At 50.5% G+C, this 10,836-nt stretch overlaps 1 long non-coding RNA gene across 2 annotated transcripts in view; it reads right to left on the reverse strand.

Moving 5' to 3' along the window:
- The window catches only part of LOC143652180 (uncharacterized), a 134,884-nt gene that overhangs the window by 105,852 nt on the left and 18,196 nt on the right, over nt 1-10,836 (reverse strand). The gene's annotated exons all lie outside the window — the stretch shown is intronic.

Genomic DNA, 10,836 nt, shown 5'->3' on the forward strand with positions numbered 1-10,836 from the left:
CAAGGCCATGGGAAGGTGAGGCAGAGATTGGGGTGATGCAGCCGCAAGGCATGCCCCACTAAGGACGGCCAGCGGCCCCCAGCAGCTGCAAAGGCAGGGAACAGACTCTTCCCCAGAGCCCTTAGAGGGAGTGTGCCCTGGCTGCCAACTCGATTTTGGGCTTCCGGCCTCCAGCACTGGGAAGATAAATTTCTGTTGTTTTAACCCTGATTGCCACCAGGTTTGTCGTAATTAGTGCCAGCGGCCCTGGGAAACTAACACAGAAATCTAATCACAGTATAATTAGTGCCACTGTAATGAATCAGTCATGTTCCTCATGCATTATATAATCATGATAACTTAAAAACTGATTCTTGGTATACCCCAAATTGGATAGAATCATATTGAAAGGATGGGGGAGGGGAAATAAGAAGAATGTCATGGAAGAGAAGCAAATCCTTTCCCAAGTGGAAAGTCAAGGGATAGTCTAAACTTGACTAATCAATAAACAGCAGCGTAAGTATTTTATGTAGAATATGGAGGTAAATGCCAGAAGAAAGCGTACACAATGCTGACAGCAGTTGCCAGGGCCAGCAGGATCTGTCTCTCACAGTTCTGAGGCCAGAAGCCCCTTCCTCTGAGGCCCTGGGGCAGATTCCCTTCCTCACACAGTCCAGTGCCTGGTGAGGAGTTAGGCATGGAGCCGGGGCTCTTTATCGTTTTTCATTTTGTTTTGTTTCCATTATAAATCAGTGCTCATTACTTGACTTTTCAATACATGAATGTATGATTTTGATAAAAATAAAAATTCATTTAGATAAAAGAAAACCTGTCCTGCAGTGATGGGGCTCGTGGTGACAAGTCCAGGGTGTGTCCTAGGAGAGACGGGTGGCCCCAGAGGCGGGCCACAGGAGATGAGGGCTGCAGACGGCCTTCCTGGGGAGTGCTGCACTCGGCCGGGGCAGGAAGGAGAGAGGAGTGGCCGCAGGAGTGTCTGCCAGTGCGTGGGTGAGGGGCACAGAGCACAGTGGAAATGAGCAAGGAAAGGAAGAGCACGTCTAGGAAAACGCCAGCCTCACAGGCGTGAGGACACAGGCTGAAGAGGCTGCCCCGGTGGGCCATGGCCATGATGACAACGACACACACGAGGTCCAGTGGGTCTGGCCTGAGAGTCATTGGACCTCCCAGATTTCAGCTTCAGCAAGTAAATGAGGAGCTCAGACACCAGGTCGGGTAGGCGAGCCTCCTCTACCACCCCTCAGGGCCATGCGTGGGTGAGCTGCGTGGGACAGATGGGACAGGCAGCTCAGTGGCCATTAGCAGAACAGTGAACAGAGGTTTGCTGGCCTGGCCCCTGGGGGTGGACAGAGACCCCACATAGGCTACCTCTACAACTGTGTCCAAGGAGAGACCTATATAGAGCTGGGAGAGTTCAGAGGAGTGAAAGGCTCTTTCTAACTGAGGTGGCATTGGCACCAAGTCTTATGAGGAGGTGGAATCTGTAACTGGCAAAGATAGGGGGATATGTAGAGTGGGCTCCCTTTCCTCCTGGGTTTCATTGCTTCCAGTTTCTGGCTTCAATAGCTTCCTCTCTGAGCTTCTGCATGTTTTCCTCTTTTAGCTTCTGTGGGTCTTTCTCTCTACACTTCTCCAGAGCTTTTGTCTGTGTTTTCTATCTTTTATCTTCTTATAAAGGACTCCAGTAAGTCCTTGAATGCACCTTACACGAAGTGGGTCATGTCTCAATTGAAATAACCTCATCAAAATGTCCCACTCACAATAGATCTGCACCCACAGGAATGGATTAAAAGAGCATAGCCTTTTCTGGGGTACATACAGCTTCAAAGCATCATTGGGCATCTGAAGGGGTGTGCCATGAACACATTCTTTCACGAGGTCTCCGCAGCACCTCCGGACTCCTTTCCTGCATTTGGCGTGTATCAATTTCCTAAGGCTGCTGTAACAAACACCACTAACTGGGTTGCTTAAAACAACACAAATATTTATTGTCTCACAGTTTTGGAGGCCAGAAATCTAGAATCAAGGTGTTGGCAATGCCGTGCTCTTTCTGACCTGTTAGAGAGACTCCTTCCTTGCCTCTTCTGGCTTCTATTGGCTCCAGTGCTCCTTGTCATATGGCTGTGTCACCCCAAGCTGTGCCTTGGTCTTCATGTGCCCTTCTCCCCCCTGCTTCCTCCTCTTCTAAGGACACTTGTCATTGGATTTAGGGCCTGTCTAGTTAATCCAGGATGATCTCTTTATCTCAAGACCCTTAATTATACCTGGAAAGACCCTTTTTCCAAATCAGGTCACCTTCAGAGATTACAAAGGTTAGGATGTGGATATATGTTTTGGGGGAGCCCATTCAACCTGCTCCAGGAGGAATCCCACTCAATGAGTCTTGGAGGATGGCAAATGCTTCTCCACCCCCTCTTGCACCTGGGTACAGGTGAGTGACGACAAATCCCCAATAGCACGTCCCCTCAGGGATGCTCGCTTCGAATTAAGAAGCGAGTGATGGGAAGAGACGAACCCACCAGGAACCGTCTGAGCAGGAGGCAGCAGTGTCAGCAGCTCCGAGATGTACCAGGGGCCCCATGGTGCCCAGGGCCAGGCTGGGGCACGTCTGCTGTCCCAACCTCAAGGTCTGCGCTGGAGCAGCTCCGAGCTCCAGTACCGGAGCAGCTCCAAGCTAACCCTTCAGACCCCTGGAGGTGCTGGGAGCTGCTTACTCAGGGCCTCTGAGCCTCAAGCCTGCCCTGGCTTCTGCCCTTTACCTCCAAGTGCCCTGGGGGATACAGGAGCAGAGAAAGAATGATTCATGTAATCCAGTTTGCAACTGTTTAGTATGCATTTCCCCTTGTGCCAGACACCCTGACAATCTCAATCACTTGAGGTAATTCACTTTTGCTTCCAATAAATTTCTAAAATGTCCCCAAATAAACCTGGAGTCAAAAAGAAACCATCAGGAAGGAAAAAGTCACCTCCTCATTTTCTGAATCACTCCCGGGTGGGAAACATGCATAAGCTTGTTGCAGGAAGGGCCGGCTGCCACCCACACACAGTCCCTGACGTGGGGGGCCTTTGGCTATTTTTGGCAACAGGGACTCTGACTCCCAATCCTGCTCCTGCCTCAACACTCACAGGGTTCAGCTCAGGGCCACGTTTAGGAAGGTATCCGACCCAGTCCCCCTGAGCCCCAGCGAAGGCAGGAGGGGGAGACCAGTCCCAAGACAAGCTGGGTCCCCTATCTGGCCCCCAATTTCCCCATGTGCACCAAGGGCAGTCCAGCTCTGATCTGCAACCTCGCCTGGTCCTCACTCAGGGACCCTCCAGGCTTGAGCCTCCCACTGGGCCCACGGGAAGCCCAGTATGAGGGGTGACTCCTCTTCCTCTGGCTCCCTACACCCTCTCAAGTCTGCCTTTCTCAGAGGGGTGCTGTGTGGCTCTGTGGGGAGTGGGGAGACACTGGGCAGGCCACCTCCCTTCTATAAGGAAGGGCTGCTGATCCTTACGCCACTCGCCTCATGGGGCTGTTTGGAGGAGGCCACAGGAAGAAATTGGTGGGAAAGTCCTCTCTAGGCTCTGGACCACACAAGGGCAGAGGGACTAACCATGCCAGCGAGAAAGCAGAAGAGTCCTCACCCAGCTTTCAGAGCCCTGGGCAGGCTCACAGGAAGAGAGGTGGCCTAGGTGGGCATTTGCTAGATGGATAGACGGAAGGACGAGTGAGAATTCTGGGGATACTACCAGGCGCTCTGAGAAGGAGTGCCTGGGGCCACAACTGGGAAGGAGGAGGAGTTCTGGGAGAGGAGGGAAAGCCCTTCAGGCAGGGAGAGCTGCTGTGCCATGCCAAGGTCCTGTGGCAGGAAAGCGCTGCAGGCTGAGAGGAGGTAGGAGCACAGTGCCCCGGAGCCACTAGACGTTGGAAGAGTTGGGGCCACATGTGCAGGCCTTGCAGCCTGCAGGGGTGGATTTTCAGTTTTATTTTAGGTACAATGGAAGTCACAGGAGGATGATTTACAGTCTTAGCAATCCTCTGGACAGAAAACAGATCCATTATGTGCGTTGGGGAAGTGGACAGGGATGATAACAAAGGGACCCCATAAGGCAATGTTTGGGGTGATGGAGCAATTCTGCATGGTCCTGGGGTTGGTGGACCTGTGAGTCTTCATACGCGGGAACCCACAGAACTGTACACCATCAGAACGAGTATACTGTGTGCAAACTAAAACGTGGTAAAAGAGTGGGAAACAAGATCCTTTGGGCAGCGGCATGGAGGCTGGGGGTAGGGGGACAGGAGGGAAGGCTAGAGGCCGCTGAGGTAGTCCTGAGGTGGTTGGGGGTGAGGTCACAGAGAAGATCCAGGAAGCTCTGCTTGGAAGGACTCCCACCTGTACCTGCCTGGCAGGGCCCAGCTATAGCAAGGTGTTCAATGCTAGCAGCCTATGCTGTGCTGGCCAGGAGGGCTGGAGCTGACCTCAGGGCACTTTCTCTGGCCAGGGAGTCATAGGGAGGGGCTGGGAGCTTCCAGGAGCTGTGTTCAGAAAACAGAGCTGAAGGTGAACTGAAGGGGAATTGCTCAACAGTGCAGGGCTTCTGGCTGGGGGGCCCCGGCCCTGGGCACTAGGTGCCGTTGCCGGGGCAGAGGAATGCAGTCCAGAATGTTGTGTACTTACAGCGTCTTGAGGCCAAAGCATTTCTACTGGGTCTAAATCTAGGTCCAAACAAAGCACAGCCCTGAGGGGGGAGTCGTGGGGGGCAGACAGCTCCCAGGGAAAGCCTGGCCCACAGACCAGGGTATTTGGCCGGGAGGCTGGATCTCCCCAGGGTTCCTGGGGACTAGGGCCAGCAGGACCCGATTCCCACTCCAACTCAGCACACACACCCCACCCCCATTAGCTGGGTGGACTTGGAAAGGTGCCTCAACTTCTCTGTGCCTCCATTATAAGATCCGGGTCATTAGCACATGGGAAAGCACCTGAGTGAACTGTGAAACTCTGCCCACAAGAGGGATGAAAAGGATGATAACGCTGGTGAAGGATTTGCTGAATGCATCAGCAGAAACTCAAACATGCCCTGGGTCAGTGTACCATCACCCTCTTCGCCTCCACCCCCAGCAGAATCAGTGGTCCAAGGTTCCAAGCTGTGAGTGGAAAACAAAAGGGAAGGGAGAACACTCGTGGTGGGATCACGAAATGGTGCAGCCAAGCTGTGGAAAACAGTTTGGTGACTCCTCAAAAAGTTAAACATAGAGTTACCATATGTCCCAGCAATTCCACTCCCAGGTATATACATACCCAAAAGAACTGAAAAAAAAAAAAAGGGATTACAATTATTTATGCACACATGTCCACAGCAGTACTATTCACAGGAGCCAAGAGGTAGAAATAACACAAATGTTCGTCAACAGATGAACAGATAAACAAACTGTGGTGTATCCATACAGTGGAATATTATTTGCCCATATATAGGAATGAGCTCTGTTCATAGTAAATACAATAAGCCAGTCACAAAAGGGCACATACTGTATGATTCTATTTATCTGAAATACCCAAAATAGACATATCCAAAGACAAAAGGCAGATTAGGGGTTGCTAGGGTCTGGGGGAGAAGGAAATAGAGTGATTGCTTAATGAGTGTGGTGGTTTGAAGCTGTATGTACCCCCAGAAAAAAAATGTTCTTAAATTACATCCATTCCTGCAGTGTGAACCCATTGTAAATAAGATCTTTTGATGAGACTACTTTAGTTCAAGTATATCGCACCTGATTCAGGACGGGGCTTAAATTCTATTACAGGAGTCCTATATAGGTGGAATGAAATTCAGATACAGAAAGAGAAAGCCACAGGAAGCAAGAAGTGGAAACAGAATCTGGAAGAGAAGGAAGAGATCAGGAGACACTGCCATGTGCCTTGCCATGTGTCAGAGGAGCCAAGGATCACCAGCAGCCTGCCCCAGAATGTTGTCTTTGGGAAAAAAGCATTGCTTTGATGATGCCTTGATTTGGATACTTTCCTGGCCTCAACACTGTGAACACATAAATTCCCACTGTTTAACCTGATGGTGATACTTGCTTCAGACGCCCAGGAAACTTCAACAGTGGGTACTGGGGTCTTCCTTGGGAAATGACGAAAATACTTTGGAGCTACATAGAGGTGATAGTCACACAACCTTATGAATAGGGTAAGTGCCATTGACCCTTAAGTCCTGGGGTCATTGCACCTCAATTGTAAAAAGGTGTGTGTGGTCCCCCAACTAAAGAGTGAGCAGAGCTGGGCATGGTACATAGCCTTGCTTGGTTCTCCTAGCCACCCCAGCGGGATTATTAATAAGGCACTTTACTCATGAGGAAACTGGGGCACCTGCCCAAGTTCATGCAGCTGGTGAAGGGCAGATCTGGGTTTGACTCCACATTTGGCACCTGTGCTGTGAGCCCTGACTTGTCAATCTGGTAGGTTCCTTACGTGGGTATCTTATCTTCATCAAAACTCTGTAGTTGGGTATTATCATCTCTATGTTATAAAAGGAAATTGTTGGGCAGGGAGGTAAATGCACAGACATCACCACCCCCCACCTCTACATTGGGAACAAGTGATGGGGTCCTGAGGACTGGAGATGCTGGTCATTGGCCTTGCAGGAGGACAAGTCATGCGGGCACCTGGCAGGCATGAGACAGAAAGCATGGAGCCAGAGCTAGAGAGAAGCAAACTCAGAGAGAAGCAGGGCTTCCAGGAAGAGCACACAAGCGAGCTGGGCTGGAGAGCAATGGGCTTGGACCTGCAGAGCGGGAGGGGATGACAGGGAGAAGACTAGTATGAACGGAGAACAGGGATCCAATGGAGATGGAGACCCAGGGTCAGGAGAAGGTACAGATTGGTAGGCAGATGGGACAGGGGGCCCACGGTCAGCTCCTGGAGAGCTCTGCACGCCAGATGGGGGCATCCACTTGGAAGTGGGGTGCCAAATCCTCCGGATCATCTGCCCTGAGGCCTGGGGTTCATCACAGTGCCCCTGGTGGCCTAGGATATGGGACTAGAGTTTGGGTCAGGGAGGTAGCTCTCTGTCCTTCCAGCTCCCCAACCACCTCCCAAGCATTTCAGCTTATCCCCAACCTCCCACCGGGCCCCTGGAGTACTTCAAGGAAAAGTCTTCAGGCAAAACCACTCAAAGCCCCACTCCACTAGCCAAGTAAGCTCTGGGCGTAACTCCCCTCTTTGAGCCTCAGATTCTCCATGAAGATAAAGGTCCCTGGAGAAGAGGGCCCAAAGGGTGCCAGGAACCAGCCTCCGCTCGTCTCCGCCAAGGATTTCCCAGCTTCAGAAGCCCCCAGCCGGCCGGCCCCGCAGGAGGAAGTGAGTAAGCACCTCTCCCGACCAACTGGCGACGGCCCCTGGGCCAAGGACAGAGTTAGGAAGCTGGCTGGGTGACCAGCAGCCTAGGGGCCCCTTCCAGGGCAGCAGGGAGACAGACAGACAGACAGAGGAAGGGCTGGCCTCCCTGTGTCCCCCTTTGCCTCCCCCGTCAAGTCGCTTTCCCATTTCATCAGGTCTTTGCCACAGGAACAGCAAGGACTCCCCTTGTTTTAAGCATTGATTTACTCTAAATCCATTAAGTAAATCTTTACAGAAGACTTTGCACATTTCCTCATTACTAAGGCCCACTTATCAGAAGACACACCAGATTGCGGGGGGAAAAGACACAATCACACATTAAATGTACAAACCCAGTAGTCATAAAACACATGTGAATCTTGTTAATTATTAGAGAGGAAAAAAAAGCTCAGATTTGGGAAGCACAGTCCCTGCCAGGCTCTGGGAGCAGAGCCATGCATTCCCTCTCTCTAGTGAGGTTAAGGGCCACTTTACAGCGCTCTGGGAGCTGTCGTGCAGGTGCTCAGGTGAGAACGTGCATTCCCTCCGCCTTGTTACACTGCAGGTAGGTAGACCAAGGGCAGCAGCCTCTGCCTTGGTGGTCTTGCACCCTCTCAGGGATCAGACAGTCTGGGGTGGCCTGAGAAGCCATCTTCAGGGTAGTTCCATGGCCATGCCTCCTGGGCAGCCCATATTTGGTTTAAGGTTCTTCTACCATCATCTTAAAATTCTTAGTAATGTTTTCTTTGAATATGTGGTTTGTCAATAAGGTCTGATGGGGCCACAGAGCCTGTGTGTGAGCATGCAGAGGACAGGGGTATGGTCTGGTCCTGGAGACCGATGGCCTTCCAGGTGTGTGTGTGTATGTGTGTGTCAAGGACCTGCGTCTCACACACAGACATCTGGTGATAACAGTCCTGAAAGGAGGAGCAGAGGGGCAGACACTCACAGACAAGCACATGTGCGCACATGTCCACAACCTGCTTTTGTGCCATTCTGTGTGTTTCGGTCTTTTCTTCACCCAGGGAAGGTTGGATTCAAGGGCTTTTCCCTGTTGACTGGGTTGTATTCTCATTCCATCAGCAGGGGTTTATAAGCAAGAAGTAAGACAAAGGTCTTTGTCTCATTGCATTTTCAGTCCAGTGGGGGCACCAAGAAAAGATTTATAGTAGGAGAAGGGAAGGCTGCTGAGTGCAGAAGGAGACAGGCCCCTACTAGGAGCCTCAAGGAAGGCTCCAAGCTGCCTCTGTAGAGAGGAGCAAGAGAGGTAACCACGGAAGGGCAAGGAAGGGCACTCAAGGCAGAGACTGTGGCATGTGCAAAGGTCCAGAGTCAAGTTTATTCATGCCCAATTCAGGAGCCTGAAGCAGATCCATGTGGCTAAAGCAAAGAGCCTGGAGGTGAGGCTAAGAGGTGAGATGGCCAGGAGGGGCAGGTCCTTCACACCAGACAAAAGGGCCCTAGTTTAGTGGGGAGGCCATTGGGATTATGCAGGAATAACTTGCTCTTCCTTTAACCTTTCCTGAATGCAGCTGGGCTGGATAGAGCCTGGAGCCTGGCAGGGCTGAGCTCCCCCTGCAGATCCCTGCCAAGAAGACTGTGTGGTAAGGGGTTTAATAAGGTAGAGGCAGCCAAGATTGTGCAGGAAAGATTTAGCCAAACTTTCCTATGGAAAAGATGAAGTATGAAAAAATATAATCCAGACATAAACTAACATGGGTTGTTACTGAGTCTATAAGGAGCTCCATTTGAAATACTTCCCCACCATGTCTATGCCCATAAGAAGGGGACTGCCCTCAGTGGTACATCTCTCCCTGGCATGGATGCATCTGATTCATTCATTTCTGCCTAATAGCACACAGTCTGGCTTGAGGGTATGTGCGAAATGACTGGCTAAGTGAATGGGTAGGTGGATGGATGGATAGATGGATGAGTGAATGGATGGATGAGTGGATGAGTGGATGGATGGATGAGTGGATGGATGGGTAAATGGGTGAGTGAGTGAGTGGATGGGTGGATAAGTAAATAGGTGGGTGGATGGGTAAATACAAATGTAGATGCATACACAATTGGAAGGTGGATGGAGAAATGTGTGGATAGATGCTGAATGTTTTTAGAGATCTTTCAGTCAGCAGTATTTATAGGAGAGCGGACATTGGGTTCAGATCTTTGAGGATTTTTATCTTATATTCACATAACGGTAGAATGTCTGAGCTCAAGCTAGAAAGGACTTTGGAAGGTCTCTATTCTTGTGGTTTTCAACATTTTTTGGGTCATGGACACCTGGAATAACTTGGTAAAAGCTACTATAGATTGTCTCCCCTAAAAAAAGGCTCATAGCACAGTTCTGTAACCATCTTAGAGGGTGCATGGATGCTGGGAAGCCTACTCACACCTGGGAAATCCAGAAACCTCAGCATAAGTGGCCTGATGAGGTTGGACAGGTGGTGTACAGATGAGTCGGCAGAGGGACACAGAGTTGGGGGGAGGCCCGAACTCAAGTTCATGCAACCTGCTCACAGCCAAGCCAGGGCTAGAATCCAGGCCTATCATAAACCTTTTCTAGGGCTCAGTTTCCCCTTCCCTACAGTGTTTGCAGGGAATCACTGGTTTGCAGTGTTTGTTCAAAGAAGCTACTGGGAAGGGAAGAGAACAGTAGGACTCCGATCTTCTTATCTATCCCCAAACTCCACCAGGCTCACACTTTTATTCTGTTCCCTTCTGAAGAAAGGATTTTAAGACTTATATAAAAAAAAGTGTGGGGGTGGGGAGGGATGTTGAAAGCCCCTGAACTTTCCTGCTCTGATCTAAGCTTCTGGGAGTGTTAAGTGCTGGGGATTGTCTGTAGGTCTCCCTGGTGAATCCAAGAATGCCAGTTTGGGTGTGGAAGAGGGAGGAAATCATGCCTAAATACCCCAAAGGAGCACAAACACTTAACTGTCCCCAGAAAGAGGGAAGGGCAAGGGCCGTCATTCTCTGAGGATGTTTCTGAGTTTCTGCCAGCTTTCCGCCTTGGGAGGCATCTGTGGCATAAAGGCAAATCAGAACTCCCCCTGCCCACCTGCCCACCCGCGGTTTATACATTCTGTGCAAATATCTAAATATGTTTACACCTAAAATTCACACACAAGGCAACCATCTCGGGAAAAGAAATGATGATAAGCAACAAATGTTGTCTAAGATCAATTTATTCAAGTCGAGTGTGCCCGCTACCTACCCCAGCGCCAGAAGAAAGAAAACTAGCATTTTGGGGCACCTAATAAGCATATACTGTTCTCATTCATTGTCATTTAATTGAGAAAGGGACAAGCACAGTAGCTAAGAAGGTAGACCTTGGGCTGAGGTTGCTATCTGGATTCACCAAGTTAACGCGTTTACACACCTCAGAAAGTGCCCGGCGTGGACGGGGCGTTATATGAGGGTCAGGTTCAGCTAATAATCCTCTCCACATTCCCTCTGAGTTGCGTATCACAAGCAGCTCCAT

The sequence above is a fragment of the Tamandua tetradactyla genome, chromosome 12, assembly GCF_023851605.1.
Source record: "Tamandua tetradactyla isolate mTamTet1 chromosome 12, mTamTet1.pri, whole genome shotgun sequence".
NCBI lineage: Eukaryota > Metazoa > Chordata > Mammalia > Pilosa > Myrmecophagidae > Tamandua > Tamandua tetradactyla.